General features: G+C 43.5%; 1 protein-coding gene and 1 long non-coding RNA gene across 5 annotated transcripts in view; one reads left to right on the top strand and one right to left on the bottom strand.

The window, feature by feature from the left end:
- The window catches only part of LOC150059791 (uncharacterized), an 89,806-nt gene extending 85,010 nt beyond the window's left edge, over positions 1 to 4,796 (top strand). For both annotated transcript variants that reach the window (XR_016536479.1, XR_016536478.1), the window contains exons 4-5: positions 3,067 to 3,202; positions 3,955 to 4,796. This is a non-coding gene — a long non-coding RNA (uncharacterized LOC150059791). The remainder of the gene's footprint in view (positions 1 to 3,066; positions 3,203 to 3,954) is intronic.
- The window catches only part of Traf3ip2 (TRAF3 interacting protein 2), a 40,973-nt gene extending 34,504 nt beyond the window's left edge, over positions 1 to 6,469 (bottom strand). The window contains exon 1 of one of the 3 annotated variants that reach the window (XM_090338270.1): positions 6,318 to 6,469. The gene's annotated coding sequence lies outside the window, so the exon portion shown is untranslated. The remainder of the gene's footprint in view (positions 1 to 6,317) is intronic. The other 2 variants (XM_090338268.1, XM_090338269.1) reach the window with 2 other exon arrangements.
- Positions 6,470 to 15,324: the final 8,855 nt, after the last annotated feature.

Genomic DNA, 15,324 nt, shown 5'->3' with positions numbered 1-15,324 from the left:
TAAAAGCAATGGCTGCTATTATTATTATTTATTATTATTATTATTGTAATGATATATTTGGCTTTGGAAGTCTTTCTTAGTCAAGATTCTAGCATAAGGTGACTGTATGTATTTAAGTAAGTGTGCATATGGGAAATGATTCCCATCATTTCATTTGGTCCATAAGCCTAGGCCAGAGGTAGAGTAAAAGGTACCATTTTGCTATTCCTATCTTACAAAGGCTAAGGCTCTAAGTAGGTTCCAAAGTCACATGACAAGTGACTGGTAATGGCAAATATATCCTATAGTCTCCTAGATCTTTCTCCTAAACTCTAGAAGTTAAGGGTTGGAAAACTTCCTACAAAGGCCAAATAACAAATTGCTTGTGTTTTACTTTTTACACCCTCTGTCTCATATCCTGCTTTGTGTTTTCTTTTTGGCAGTGTTAGGGTTTGAATTCAGGGCCTGGATCTTGTTAAGCAGATTCTCTACTGGTAGAGCCTTGCCTTTTACTGCTTCAGCTGTTTTTGCCCAGAGGCAGGCCTCCCACCTCATATGCCTCCCATGTAATTGGAATGACAGATGCAAGACCCTTCACCTAACTTCTTAGTTGAGAAAGTCTCACTAACATTTTATCTGAGCTGGCCTCAAACCCCAATTGTCCCAAATTTCTTCCTCTTTAGTAGCTGGGATTATCTGCATGAATCATGACACTTGGTTCTTCTTTTATCTTTCTTTAAAAGTACCTTCAAGTAGTAAAAATAGGATAGTACAAAAAGAGCTCGTGGATTATATAGAACTATACCAACTGATAAAGATTATACTGATATATCAAAATATGAACCTAATGAAATGGATCTACTGAAGAAATCTTACCCTTTTTGGCAATTACTTATTAACAATTACTGAAATGTTTCTATGTGAGAAATACTGTTCTAAGCATTAATTAACTTAGGACTCACTGTGACTGTAGTTCATTGACCCTATTTTTGGCCTCATTTTATGGAAGGGGAAATGGTGACACAGGGAGGCTAAGACACCCTTTCAAAGTCACAGACCAGTAAGTAGCAGAGCTAGGATTCAAATCCAAGCAGTTCAGTCTCAGACCCTGGGGCTGTAAACTGTTTACAGTGGCTGGCGTGTAGTTGTTTGGGAGAAAGATAGGGAGGTGGGAAGCCACAGAACTACCAGGAAGCTTCTGGAGTTCAAGTAAGTCTCCCAGCAATTCACCTTGCCACTAAGGGGCATGGACACATACCACCTATGTTCTGCAAAGCATCACCAGGCTGGAAAGTGCAGTGCCTTCGGTTCATGCTGGTACAATAGATGGTATGATGAGACGACACGGGCATCTTGATGGAGAAAAGCACTTGATTGGATCTCATTAAATTTTAATCATAAACGGAATTCAAAATAAATTGAAAACTGGCTGACAGAGCACAAACAAAGGGTGATGATAAATGGTGATGCATCTAAAGAGGGGGTATCTTCCAGGGAACGCCTCTGAGGCAAGGACGGATGGGATTTAATGAAGGTGTTGTGTCTCTGGAAGAAGATAAATAACCTAGCAAGGAATGGAGGAAGGGCAGGAATGAGCAGCCTGAGTAATTAATAAACCACATTAAGCAGCTCCTAAGCGATCAACTGCTGGGATTTCTTTCTTCTTTTTTCCTCTTTAGCATTCTTTCGGGGCAACAATGGGGTGAAGAGTCATAAGGACACATGAATATTTCAGGTGGACAGAAGAAATACACACACACACACACACACACACACACACACACACGTAAATGATCTTCAGGTGTAATTTGGATTAAATACTTTCAATTATGGAATTATCCATTCTCAGTTTTTCATTCTCTGGAGAATACTTTTGTACCTGTACATGCCAGTCCTGGGGTTTGAACTCGGGGCCTGCATGCTATCCCTGAGCTTTATTTGCTCAAGGATAGCACTCTACTACTTGAGCCATAGCTCCATGTTTGGCTCTTTGAAGGCTAACTGTAGATAAGAGACTCATAGACGTTTCCTGCCCAGGCTGGCTTTAAACTGTGATTCTTAGATCTCAAGTTTCTGAGTAGCTAAGATTACAGATGTGAGCCATTGATCCCTGGCTAGATTTTTTTAATGTTCTTAAACAAGACACTTTATACTGGGGCCTCAGACTTGCAAGGCATGTTCTCTCACCCATGGGCCATACCTTCAGCTAATTTGTGTCATTTATTGCCAAGGTCGGGTCTCACTTACTGCACAAGCTGGCCTGGGCCGCAATCATCTTCCTTATGCCTTTCTATGTCACTAGGGGTAACGGATGCACACCACTGTGCCCAGGCATTGTGCCTCCCCTGTAGCTGGGATAATCGCTGCTTATCACCTTGCCTAGCCATTGGTTGAGATGTGGTCTTAAAACTTTTATGCACTTGCTAGCCTTGAAACATTGATCTCTCAATCCTGACTCCTAAGTAGTTAGAATTACAAACTTGAGCCACTGCACCTGGCAGTGTTTTTCCTTGTTGTTTAAATCAACAAAAGTTATTAATGTTCTTTGTTTACTGCCCCAAAGCATGCACACTTTTTTTTTAAAATGTAATAGACTCGCTTTATTTTGAGAGCTTGGGGTGATCTCTGTTTCACAAAGACCAGTTCCATTATAATTAGTTTGCATGCACACTTTTATAACATTAGTTTTCTCAGTGAAGGGTTTGGCTCAGATTCAAACTTGAGTGAACAAATGTTTCCAAGTTTACTTGCAGAATTTTGCTTACATTGTAGTTCTTCCACTGGATTTGCCAGAGGATGGGAAATAGTGTGAGCCCTGGAGATACTGGGCCATTTACTGGCCCTGGAAAGGACCCTGCACCAGAAGAGTCATGTCTGACCGAGCAAAGCGCAGCACTAACTGACCTGATTTGAGGAAGCTTGCCCCAGGATGCCTCTGTGCCAGAAAGGGAGGAGGAGGAGATGGATTAATGGGAACAGACTAATTCTGACCCATTGGAAGCTGCTAATAAACATTCAGAGAATAGCTTCAAACCAGCTCGGGTTCTTTTGTTGAAATTGTTTTTGTTATTGTTGTTGTTTTTCCAGATAAGATGTTTTTTCTAAGCACACATTTGTGGTCCCTAATTGAATCCAGGCCTCGGAGTGAAGAAGAAGAAAGGATGGAAGAGGAAAAAAAGAAAAAACCCTAAGAAAAATGTTAACTTGTCCCTCATTAGACTAGGTGGGAGTTCTTTAACTTTTCATTTGTATGTGAGAATGGAAAGAACAGATACAGGGAACAGGCAGGAGAGTACAGGGTAAGCCAGTGGCCAGTACACACCTAGACAGCCAGCTCAGAGTGACAGCACCTTCCTGGGATGGAACAGATGCCTGTTGACCCAGGGAAAGGAAAAAGGAAGAACATGGAGCCTGGCACAGAACAATGCCTAGAGGAGAGCCAAGATCCTTTTATGGCAGAGGGAATTGCCAAGACTCCAGGCAACCTAGATCTGTGGGGGATGATTTGGGGAGCACACAGTCTAAGGAGGGGGATGTCAGTCCCTTCCCTCCCTAAACAGTAGATTTCAGCCGTCAGAGAAAACTGGTTTGGCTTTAAGAGCCACCACATGGGTAAGGCCTGCCCTCCTTCAGTCAGGTTGTATCCCTTGGTCTCCAGGAAGTTCTGTGTCTATCACCACCAGGTCCCACACAGGCCCAAAGTAGAGCTGTCAGACCCAGAGCACATGTGGGTTTGGGACAAGAAGTGTTGGAGGGGGAAAGGACAGCCTGGCTTTCATGAACTCAAAATATCTCGGTGATATTGCAGTGGGAAGAAACAGGAGAGGCCCAGGGGACAGCCCTAGAGTCCAGCTTTCTCAGAGAAGGCCTGCTGGATTGTTTTGATAAGGAAATGTGATCAAACATTAGGGGTCATTTAGTTAGATCTGAAAGGAGTTTAAAGTTTAATGTTCTCATCTGTGTTCTCTTCTGCAGCCGCAGTTGCCTGCAACTCATCTATGTGTGCCTTTAAAGGCTAATCGAAAATTGCCTGCAGTGGAAAAATGATTTGAATTCAGGATATATCTGAGATTTCCATTCTGCAATGTGTAAAACATTGATTTAATTTAGACAAACTATCTCATTGCCATCCATCTTGCTGAATGCTTGTTAAAAGATGCCTATAAACATGACTTTCTCCCCTTGTAATTTCCTGAGAGTTTGGAAGTTACCATTTTATGAAAATGAGAGCCCTCAATTTTGTAAGCATTCTCTCCAAACTATTGTCACATTATCCAGACCTCTCTATTAGCCACCCCACTCAATGAATAGAGCAGAGAGGATGCACAGGCTGCCTCCCAGCACTCATGGTGGAATGGTGTCTACACCAGATTCAGGAGGGCTGCGGTAGGGCTTTTATGGTTCAAAGCTAGGCTAGTTGCTGAACAGCAGCCTGGTTCCAGACAATAATACATTGTGATTTGCTAACTAAAAAAAAAAAAATCAGCAGTAGGACAATTCAGCAGTGATATCACTAGATACTATGTTGGAAATGAATTATACAACCTGCTGGGAGGAGAGCTAGGGGGAGGGAGACACTGTTGAAAAAGAAATGTATTCATTATCTGACTTAGGTAACCAGAAACCCTCCTCACCTTTACAATAAAATGTAAAAGACAATCGGAACTCAGCACAGGTGAAACATGCTGATATTCCTGTCTTCTCAGGGATACAGAGAAATAATAAAAAAAAATACTAGTAAGATTATAACAGGGCCTTGATAGCCTACAGAAAGTTTTATAGCACCAAAAAGGCCTGGAGTAGCCCATTCAATGGGCAAGAGTAATTACCTTAAGGAAACAATAACAAGTCGTGTTTGTTTTAAAGCAGTGGCTTGGAAAAGGTTAAGGCTTTACTGTATCTACCAACTCATAAAGAGTCTAATCATGGTTACCGCCCTTACTTGGAGCTAGGATGCGGTTCACTATTTCCTTTCCCCTCCCATTAAAGGCCCCACACAATGACTGTTCTTGCCAGGATGGTTTCCCTTTTCCAACTAAGTCAGCCACCGGCTTTTGGAGCTGGGCTTGCCTGCCAATTCTCTGGCCTGCCTTGTCTCTGTGAATAAACACATGGAGTGATACTACCTCAGTAACCCAAGTGGGATATGAACCAAGTCAATAAATCCCATTTCTTCCTATTTGGTGAAAGCAAAAATATGATACCTTAGTTTTAGGCAGCTTTCCTTCCCACAGAGCCACCTCTGCCCAGCCTCCCCCTTCCTCCCCCAGCCTCCACTAGCCTCCACTAGCAGCTCTGGCTGCTTTACCTTTGGTCTAGAGAGCAGATGAGGCAAATGATAATCATGAAGCTTGTGGGGAAGAAGCCACAGAGCCTACAAGGCCTTCTCCTCCTCCCCCTCCTCCCCCTCCCTCTCCTCCTCCTCCTCCTTCTTCTTCTTCCTTCTTCTCTCTCTCTCTCTCTCTCTCTCTCTCTCTCTCTCTCTCTCTCTCTCTCTCTCTCTCTCTCTCACACACACACACACACACCACACTTTACTATGAACAGATCCAGACCTAGAGGAGCCAAAATGAATTGCCTGAGAGATGGAACCATACAAAACAGTAATAACTTGGAGCCAAGTTTCTTATCCTCTTTTAAAATTATCCATTTGGTCTGTTTTTTCTCATTCGTGAAAAGAGAAAAATTTCTGCCCCTATTCTAAGAGACTGTCTTGAATCAGAAGTCACAGGAAACTAGATTAGGCTCTAAAGTCAAGTACCAGCATTTCTCCCTTTAAGACCCCCCCAAAGCTCCATCCAGTGCCAGCAAACATCTACATGTGGAGACTTCCACGCCCAAACATGCAGTATGATTTTTTAAATTCTTTCCCCCCATAGAAATAGAATCGAAAAAATAGAGTTTTCTTTCTTATTGTTACTGACTTGTCCTGGGGCAAGTTATTTAATTCTTGCCACTATGTGCTCTTGAGAGAGACAGGACTTGAATTCTTGATCAAAACTTGTGAGGAGACTAAGTATTCAAACAAATGGTGCCCAAGCAACTGGGAAATGTGTGTGTGTGTGTGTGTGTGTGTGCTTCTCCCTTCAAAGAGTTAATCCTAGCTCCCCTGTGTGAAACCCTAAACCAGCAACACGTTCTGGCTGCTAGAGCTTTCTGTCACGTTCTTCGCCTGAGCTAATCTCAGTACAAGTTAAAGGGGTGGGGATGGGGGGTGAGGGCAGAGTAACACGGGGGGGGGGGAGCAGAATGCTTCAGCTGAGGAGAAAGCGCCGCGTTTAGAAAATAGATCAGTGGTTGAACTACGAGAGGAGGCCGACATCAGTAAGACTGCTTACCTTAAATCCAGCACAGACCGACAGGACAGCCAGCCAGCCCAGGGGGTGGTCTCACTCTCCACTCTCCACTCTCCTCTCTCCACCTTGCCAAGCTCTGGCCCTCCGTCCCTCCCTCCCTCCCTCAAGCCTCTCCAGGCCCAGGTAAGTTGTAGAACTGGCTCGGAAGCAGGAAGTACAAGCCGTATGCAAATGTCTACCAAGCCAAGGCGGCCTCTGAGCAGAAATCTCCCTGTGGGCAGTGAATCAACGGCTGAGAAGTCGCTTCATTTCTTAAAACAGAAACCTCCTTCATTCACTGAAAAGAGCCAGGGACCAATTAGGCTGCATTTTTGTTGTTCACCACCCAGCTGAGAAAGGGCAAGGACTACTCTGAGCCTGAGGCGATGTTTCAGCAAGGAGATTGAACTTGAATCTTGTATGAGAAGACTGGGATAGATAATGGGAAGGGAGCCTAACTGTTCACTATGTACTCTCACTGTCTAAAACATCAAGGGGGGGGGGGGGGGGCAGGGGCAGCAAACTGGGAGAATGTGCGAGAAGGGGTGACACTGTCCATAAAGAAATCTACTCTTTACCTGACTTACATAACTAATCCCTCACATCACCTTTATAGTAACAAAATAAATGAAGAAGGAAAAAACCATCAGCATTTGCTGCCCTTAGCCATGGAGGGGGACTCTATTCCCATGTGCCTACATTATGTGTACACACACACACACACACACACACACACACACACACACACGCACCTTGGTTTACCATTTCATGACCTACAGTTTATTTCCTCTCCTTCCCTTTCTACTGTTTAATAAGCAGCCTACAGAATTTATTAGTCAAAGGGGATGCTGGAGACAGGGTGATACCACTGCGATTATTTACAGATAATGTACATGTGGGCGGCTTGCTGGACAGCAGAGAGTGTTGGGACTCTGATGGAGGGAACTTCAGAGTTAGAGGTACTAAGTGTGAATTCAGCCAAGCTCTTGGCCACTTGGGCTGTAAGCTCCTTGTGCTAGACTTGTGTGGCTGTTGAAGCCATAGGAGTACAAGCAGCTCTCACCCCTGTCTTTCTCTCTGCCCTCTCTTGTGCAAGAGCTGACACCAGAGGATTCCAACCAGATCCTGCCAAGATCTGCTTAAGTACCACACCCAAGGCAGGTTGATCAACATTCGATAAGCAAAAAGGAAGGTGATTTGCTTTATGCTTTAAAAACAAATAAGCTTGCCCTGCACCCAGTGCTGGGATGGAACTGGGATTTAATTTAGGGCCTCACTCATGCTAGGCACTCTATCATGAAGCTATATCTTCAGCTCCAATTCATGCTGTTTCAGTAACATAATATGGGTAATACACTACTTGGCATATCTTTATAACAGAATATGATGTAGTTGTTTTAAAAATCATAAATATTTTGGTCCATATAAGGTGATACCGCCCTGTAATCCTAGTAATATGGGAGGTGGAATGGGAAGACCACATTTTAAAACCAGTTTGTGCCAAAAGTTAGCAAGACCCTATCTCAAAACACAAATGGGACATAGTGGTGTATGCCCATAACTTCAGCTGGGAAGTCAGCAGAGGTAGGGTGGTTGTGGTCGCGGGCCAGCCCCAAGCAAAAGCTCAATGCCCTATCTTTAAAAATAAATGAAAATAAAAAGGGCTGTGGGTAGAGAGCTGGCCTGACAAAATCTTGAGTACAACCCAGTATCCCCCCCACACACACTCACACTCACTCACACACACACGCATTATTTCTACATGCTAACGTGGAAAATGGTTCTGAGATATTGAGAGAAAGAATGTTTGCCATTCTAGATGACACATGCATGCTCATATACAAGTTTACATGAGGTGCCCTTGGCACCTCACATCGTCCCCAGAACAGTGGAGGGAATCACTACATTCCCATTAAATGATCAAGTCAGAAATATCTGGAAGGATGCAGGACACATAGCAAACTGTTCAGTGCCTGTCTTTCAAGAGAATGAGATTAAGGGACTGCTATACACACCGGGACAGTCCTTGCCCCGCCCCCCAGCATATGGCCATTTTCCATTTAAAAATAAAGTTTAAAAATTTTAAAAACTATTCCATACCTTGGCCTTGAACATCCTTGCCTCAAAACGAGTAGTAGAATAATCTTTAGGGTGGGGAAGATGAGAGAAAAAATGGCATCTTTTGTGGGATGGTTGGTACAACAAGAATTTGGAAATAGTACTTGGTTATTTGGAAAAGCTACGGGTATTAGATTCCAGAAAAGGGAAAGGAGATGGACAGTAGGATGAAAAGGTCTTTTCCGATTGCTCTCAGATGATCTTAACTAGATTCAGGAAAGTCTGAAGGTGCCAGTCAAGACTCCCTTTGGCCCTCTAGACATGGGGAAGCACTCCCTCTAGTTTTCCTTCTGTTTCTGAACAATGAGACCTCAGCCTTGGGGGAAGAGTGCTGCTTTTAAATGCTCTTGGCTGGGCCTTCCTCCTTTCTAAATTTACCTTGTGCAGAGAGACAGGCACAGGGGGGAATGAGTTAATGACTTTTTTCTAGGAGCCTCCGCTTTGGCCTCTCCTGAAAAGTAGCCTGAGGATGTAAACTATTTAGAGTTCTGAACCTGGGGAACTTCTCTGGGAACAAGCAGAAGAAGAACCATGGATGGGGGGGGTAGGGGTTGTGAGAAAATCCTGTACAGAAACACCTCTGGCCCCCCAGAGAGCTCCCCTGCTTTCTATCCCAGGTGTCTCACTGAGGACCTGGAAGTACAGTCCTGGGAGGCATTTTCACAGCCATCCTCACTTGGCCTTCAAGGAATGCAAGGCTCACAGGCCTTGAATAATTTCTCCAAGGTCTCCACATGCTGCTCCGTGGAAAAGCATCCAAACCAGACTTATTTCACTCCCAGGGCTATTTCTTCTCCTTCCACTGCCCAGTCGTTGGCTGTGTCCTCCAAGTGTGGGTGAAGCACAGGTAATCTGCTTTCTCTGCACCTCAGTGCACAACTCTCAGGAGAGGAAAAGGTGTAGGCAGCCAAAGGGGAGGGCTGTGACTGCCAGCTACCCTCTGCTGGGTTCACACATTGCCTGCATTGTAGAAGTCAGAGGTAGAGAGGCACAGAGCTGCGCTTCAGCCTCTCCCTCCTGCTTTTGTCCTGCGAAGGGGAGCATTTATGATGGCCAGCAGCAAGTCCTGTGTGTGGTGAGTCTGTTGCCTGGCTCACAACTGGACTTTCCATGTGTCCTCACGTGGCAGAGCAAGGCTAAGACCCTTTGGGGTCCCTTTTTACTGGGGTTTGAGTCCCATTCATAAGGGCTCCACTGACAACAATAAAAGAGCCTCTAAGTGCTCGGCCTTCTGGTGCTACCATGTTGGGGGAGTTAGAATTTCAGCATATGCACTGGAGGGGGGTGGAACCCAAATATCCAGACTATAAAAGGATTTTGGAAAAATCAGCCTCCTCTCCCATTGGAAATAAATCTACACCACACCATGGGAGCTGGTATCCTGAATCTCCTTTACATTGTGATGCATGGGAAAACCAAAAAGAAATGGGAAGGATTCCTTTCTGGAGGAACCCTTAAGTTTCCTTTATTTATTTGTTTTTGGTGTCCATCCTAAGGCTTCATCTCTGAGCCTGAGTGCTGTACCTGAGTTTTGGTGCTCAAGGCTAGCACTCTACCACTCAATCCACAGCTCCACTTTCAGCTTTTTGATGGTTAATCAGAGATAAGAATCTCACAGAATTTCCTGCCTGGGCTGGCTTTGAACTTCCATCCTTAGATCTCAGCCACCTAAAAAGCCTAGGACTGTAGTCATGAGCTACCAGCACCTGGTGATTTTCATTTTAATGCTATGATTTCAAGTACTGGGAAGGCGAACTGTGACATAGCAGGTGGCAGAGAAGACAAACACCATTGTGTTCTTCCCTGAGGAAGGCTCTTAGTCACCATGTGTCTGGCAGGCTGACTTCCCACAGAGAGATGGAGACTGGGGTTCTTTGTGTGTACAGGCTGAGGTGAGGTGGCACAGTAAACTGAGTGGACAAGAGCCAGGCTCAAAATTCTGACAAGAGAAGTAGGACGGCTTGAGAGGATGTGAAGGAGGAGGAAAAGAGAATGTTTAAGTGTGAATAAAACCAAACTACATTGCATCGATGAATGAAGAGAGCAAAAGAAAACTCATTGAGAGCTGTTGAATAATCAGGGATTGGGGAAGGCGGGGGAAATTGTCATTTGTATAGGGATGGGTACAATACCATGGTGAAAAAAATCTTTGAACAATTAGCATACACTGGAAAAAAAAAGTGAACGACAGAATATAGAACAGGCAAAGAGGTACTAGCTGAGAGCAGGGAGGCCAAATGGAGAGGCTGAAGGAGGGTGGAAATGGAACAAGGCAGCTTGTTAAGATTGACATGGGCCCATGCTCCTGGATTGGAAGAATCAACATTGTGAAAATGACAATCTTGCCAAGAGCTATCTACAAATTCAACGCAATACCCATCAATATCCCAATGTCACTCTTTAAAGAAATAGAAGAGGCAATCCAAAATTTCATATGGAATAATAAAAGACCCCGTATAGCGAAAACACTTCTTAGCAGAAAGAAGAGCGCAGGAGGAATTTCAATACCAAACTTCAGACTCTATTACAGAGATATAATATTCGAAACAGCTTGGTACTGGCACAAGAACAGGCCTGAAGACCAATGGAATAGAACTGAGGACCCAGATATTAAACTACTGACCTATGGCCACCTAATCTTTGATGAGGGAGCCAAAAAAATAGAATGGAAGAAAGACAGCCTCTTTAACAAATGGTGCTGGCAGAATTGGTTAAGCACCTGCAGAAAACTAAAGTTGAATCCTTCTTTGTCACCCTGAACTAGAATTAACTCCAAATGGATCAAAGACCTCGAGGTAAAAGCCAACACACTGAAAACTTACAAGAAGAAATAGGAGATACACTAGGCCTCCTTGGCACAGGTTGAAACTTTCTTAATAAGGACCAAGAATCACAACAAATCAGAGAAAGGCTGGATAAGTGGGACTACATTAAACTGCAGAGCTTTTGTATGGCAAAGGACATAGCTAGCAAATTAACTAGAAAGCCTACAGAATGGGAGAAGATCTTCACTAACCATACAACAGACAAAGGCCTCATATCTAAAATATATCAGCAGCTCAAAAAATTGAATCCCTCCAAAACTAATCTCCAAAGAAACAACCATTCCATTAAAAAATGGGCCAAAGACTTAAAGAGAGTCTTCTCTGAAGAAGAAATAAAAATGGCCTATAGACACATGAAGAAATGCTTGACATCTCTGGTCATAAAAGAAGTGCAAATCAAAACAACTCTAAGATTCCACCTCACTCCAGTTAGAATGGCCAGGATCAAAATATCTAATAACAACAGATGCTAGAGGGGATATGGCCAGGAGGGATCACTACTACACTGTTGGTGGGAGTGCAAACTCATTCAACCACTATGGAAAGTGGTATGGCAGTTCCTTAAAAGACTAAACATGGAACTCCCATATGACCCAGCAATTCCACTACTTGGCATTTACCCAATCATCCAGAAACAAGGACATACTAAATCCACTAGCACAATGATGTTCATTGCAGCACTATTTACCATAGCAAAGATATGGAACCAACCCAGATGCCCCTCAGTTGATGAGTGGATCAACAAGATGTGGTATTTGTACACAATGGAATTCTATGCTGCTGTCAGAAAGAATGACATTGCCCCATTTGTTAGGAAATGGAAAGACATAGAAAAAAATCATATTAAGTGAAGTAAGCCAGACTCAAAGGAACATAGGCCCAAGAGTCTCCCTCATTTGTCAAATTCAGTAGAAACCTTGGGCTCTCCTAGCAGAGATTTACAATAGAACAAAATCTAGAGACATAAGGCCAAATAGTATGACACTAAATGTAAGGACCTCCAGGAGAAACAAAAGCCATATAATGAATGACTGTTGTCCTTAATGTACTATTTTATCTCTTATCTCTTTTGCTCTCCCTTGGTTATTTCATATTGTAACAATATTTCACCTAGTTATCTGATATATTTTATATGTGCTTAATTGGTGATTTGAAATTGGATAGGGAAAGGGAAAATCAAAAAGAGCGGGGGGGGGGCGGAGGGTGGGTTATGAGAAAGGGTATCAATGTTTGTGAAGTAATGTACCTTCTATCTGGTGAATACAATGTAACCCTTCTATTAATTACAATAAAATAAATAAATAAAAATATTGTTCTGATAAGAAAAAAAAAGATTGGAGTGGGAAGGGGAAGGAAGGGGAGGGAGAGTGATACAGGTACATTGTGTGTCTATGGACGCACCACAGAGAACCCTTCTTGTACAACTAAATGATGCAAACAAAAATGTGTCTGGGAGGAGAAAGTGAGGAGACAAAGCTGTAGAGACCACTCACTGACTGCTTCCCCACAGGTGTCAGAATCATCACCACCCTCTTTTTCCACTTCCCCTCAGTCCCTGGTCCCTGCTGCTATGGGCCTGCGGGGCTTTTTCTTCTTGGTGATGTGCTCTCTGGTTTTCTATCCTGTGGACAGATTCCAACAGGACTTCTCAATCTTACCAGAGCACACTCGGATCCAGAGTCCAAAATAAAGGATAAGCTCCCAAGCTTTCCCTTTCCAAGACATTTGTGACAGGATTCTTCTGTTTGAAACTTAATTGCCAGTGTGGTAGTATTTAAAGGTGGGTCTCTAAGGAAGCAATTACATCATGAGGACAGAAACTCTCATGAAAGAGATGCTAGGGAGCTATGAACCTCTTGGCTCTTTGCCTGTGAGGACCTAGAGAAGGTAGTAGCTGCAAGGAACCATCTTGTATTAGACACTGCATTTGCTGATGTCTTGATCCTGAGTTCCCCACCTTCTGGACTGAGTAATACATTTCTATTATTCATAAATGACTCATTCCAGGGTGTAAGAGTCCCTCTTACCCACAGGGGATGTGTTCCAAAACCCCCAAGCAGACATCTAAAACCACAGATTCACACTTTATATATGCTATGCATTTTTTTCTGTGCATACACACCTATGATCATCTTTAATCTAGAAATTAGGCACCACAAGAGAGTCACAATAATAAATAGAGTGACCATAACAACATATGGTCATATAAAGTTGCCAACACCGCTGCCCTTGTGCCCTGGGCCATTAAGTACTGAACAATTAAGTGCTGAACAATAGGTAATTATGGGTGGATGGGACATTACTTAGAATGGCATACAATTTTAAACTTAAGAATTGTTTATTCCCAGAATTTTCCACTTAATATTCTCAGACTACAGTTGACCCCAAGGGATTGAAATCACAACTAAGTAAAATCAGAAATAAGAAGCAGCTCCTATATTTTGGTACAAATGTAGGCATAGACTTAGACAAGATTCTCTCCCCAAGGAAGTATGGATTTATTCATCTGCTTCCCCCACTAAGGGATTAGTGAGAACAGCAGATCTGTCGGACTATAAAATGTCCTGTTAAACCATTACCCCAGGCCAATGTGTGCCTTTCACCTCACATTTATGTACTTACAGGAAGGTGTTCCAAACTCCCAGGAAAAGTCAGTCACCTGGGCCTGGAGCTACTGGCAGCTTCTCTTGAGAGATAATGGCTAAGTCTTATGCCCAGGCACCTCATTACCAACACCACAGTAGGAGCTTGCCCTGGAATATTTCTAGCACCAACAAAAACAGAACGGGAGTTTCAGAAAACACCAAGTACCAACCGTGTGCTAAGCACGTGGTACACATTACCCACTTAATGCTCATAGCACCTCTAGGAGGCAGCTTTTTTTTTTTTTTTTTTTTTTTTTTTTTGCCAGTCCTGGGCTTGAGCTCAGGGCCTGAGCACTGTCCTTGGACTTTCTCAAGGCTAGAGCTCTACCACTTGAGCCTCAGCACCACTTCCGGCTTTTTTCTATGTATGAATGGAACCCGGGTCTTCATGCATGCTAGGCAAGCACTTTAACCACTAGGCCAAACTCCTGGCCTGCTAGGAGGCAGCTTCTATGAGATTAGCTGCTATTTATTGCATATCACAATCTTCACAATCTGTATTATGCAGAGAAAGGGAGAGTGAGAGGAAGGGAGGGAGGGAGAGAGAGTGAGAGGGAGGGAGAGAGCGCAAGCCCAAACCAAAAAGCAGGCAGAGATCAGAATCTGTTTGCTATGGAGGCTAAACAGTAGATTAGATCAGGGGAGCAAAGAATGCTGGGAAAGAGACAAAGGGCAAAATAGCATAAAGTCCAGAAGAGGAGCTGTAGCTGTGTAGCCATAAGGACTCTTGAGGAGCAGGCGGGGAAAGAGTGGGCAGAACAGGGAGAAACCTGCTTGCATACTTTGCTAAGTGACTCATTGTCTGAATCCTATGTCTTCCCAGAAAACCTGTCACGGAGTTTGGCATGAGTCTTCAAGTCTTTTCTACTTGGAATCACATGATTGTTCACTTTCTATGTCCCTGGACAACTAGCTTTATTTTGTTTACTTTTTAAAATTAGGATGGTTACTATGAAAAAAGTGCAGAAAATAATGAGTATTGAGAAGCCTGCAGAGAAGCTGAAACTCTTGTACATGGTGGGTGAGGGTGTAAAATGGTAGAGTAATATGGGAGTCAGTGTGGTGGTTACTCAACAATTAAATGGAATTAGCACATAGACCAGCCATTCCACCACCTCTGGATATCTGTAAAAAAAAGTGAAGACTGGAACAGTTATCTGTGCACTCACATCAACAGCAGCATATTCAGAATAGCCAAAAGATGGAAATAGCCTACATATCATGAACAGGTAAATGGACAAGCAATTCAATGTTCCATTCTACATGCATAGTATACATATGGCGTGCACAGAGAATGATGTACTCTCAAGCTTTATAAGAGCGGTGCGGTGGCTCACGCCGGTAATCCTAGCTACTCAGGAGGCTGAGATCTGAGGATCAAGGTTCAAAGCCAACCCAGGCACAAAAGGACCTGAGACTCTT

Source organism: Megascapheus bottae, chromosome 8 (genome assembly GCF_031878675.1).
Source record: "Megascapheus bottae isolate mThoBot1 chromosome 8, mThoBot2.hap1, whole genome shotgun sequence".
NCBI classification, from domain to species: domain Eukaryota; kingdom Metazoa; phylum Chordata; class Mammalia; order Rodentia; family Geomyidae; genus Megascapheus; species Megascapheus bottae.
This window is presented reverse-complemented; position numbering and strand designations above follow the sequence as displayed.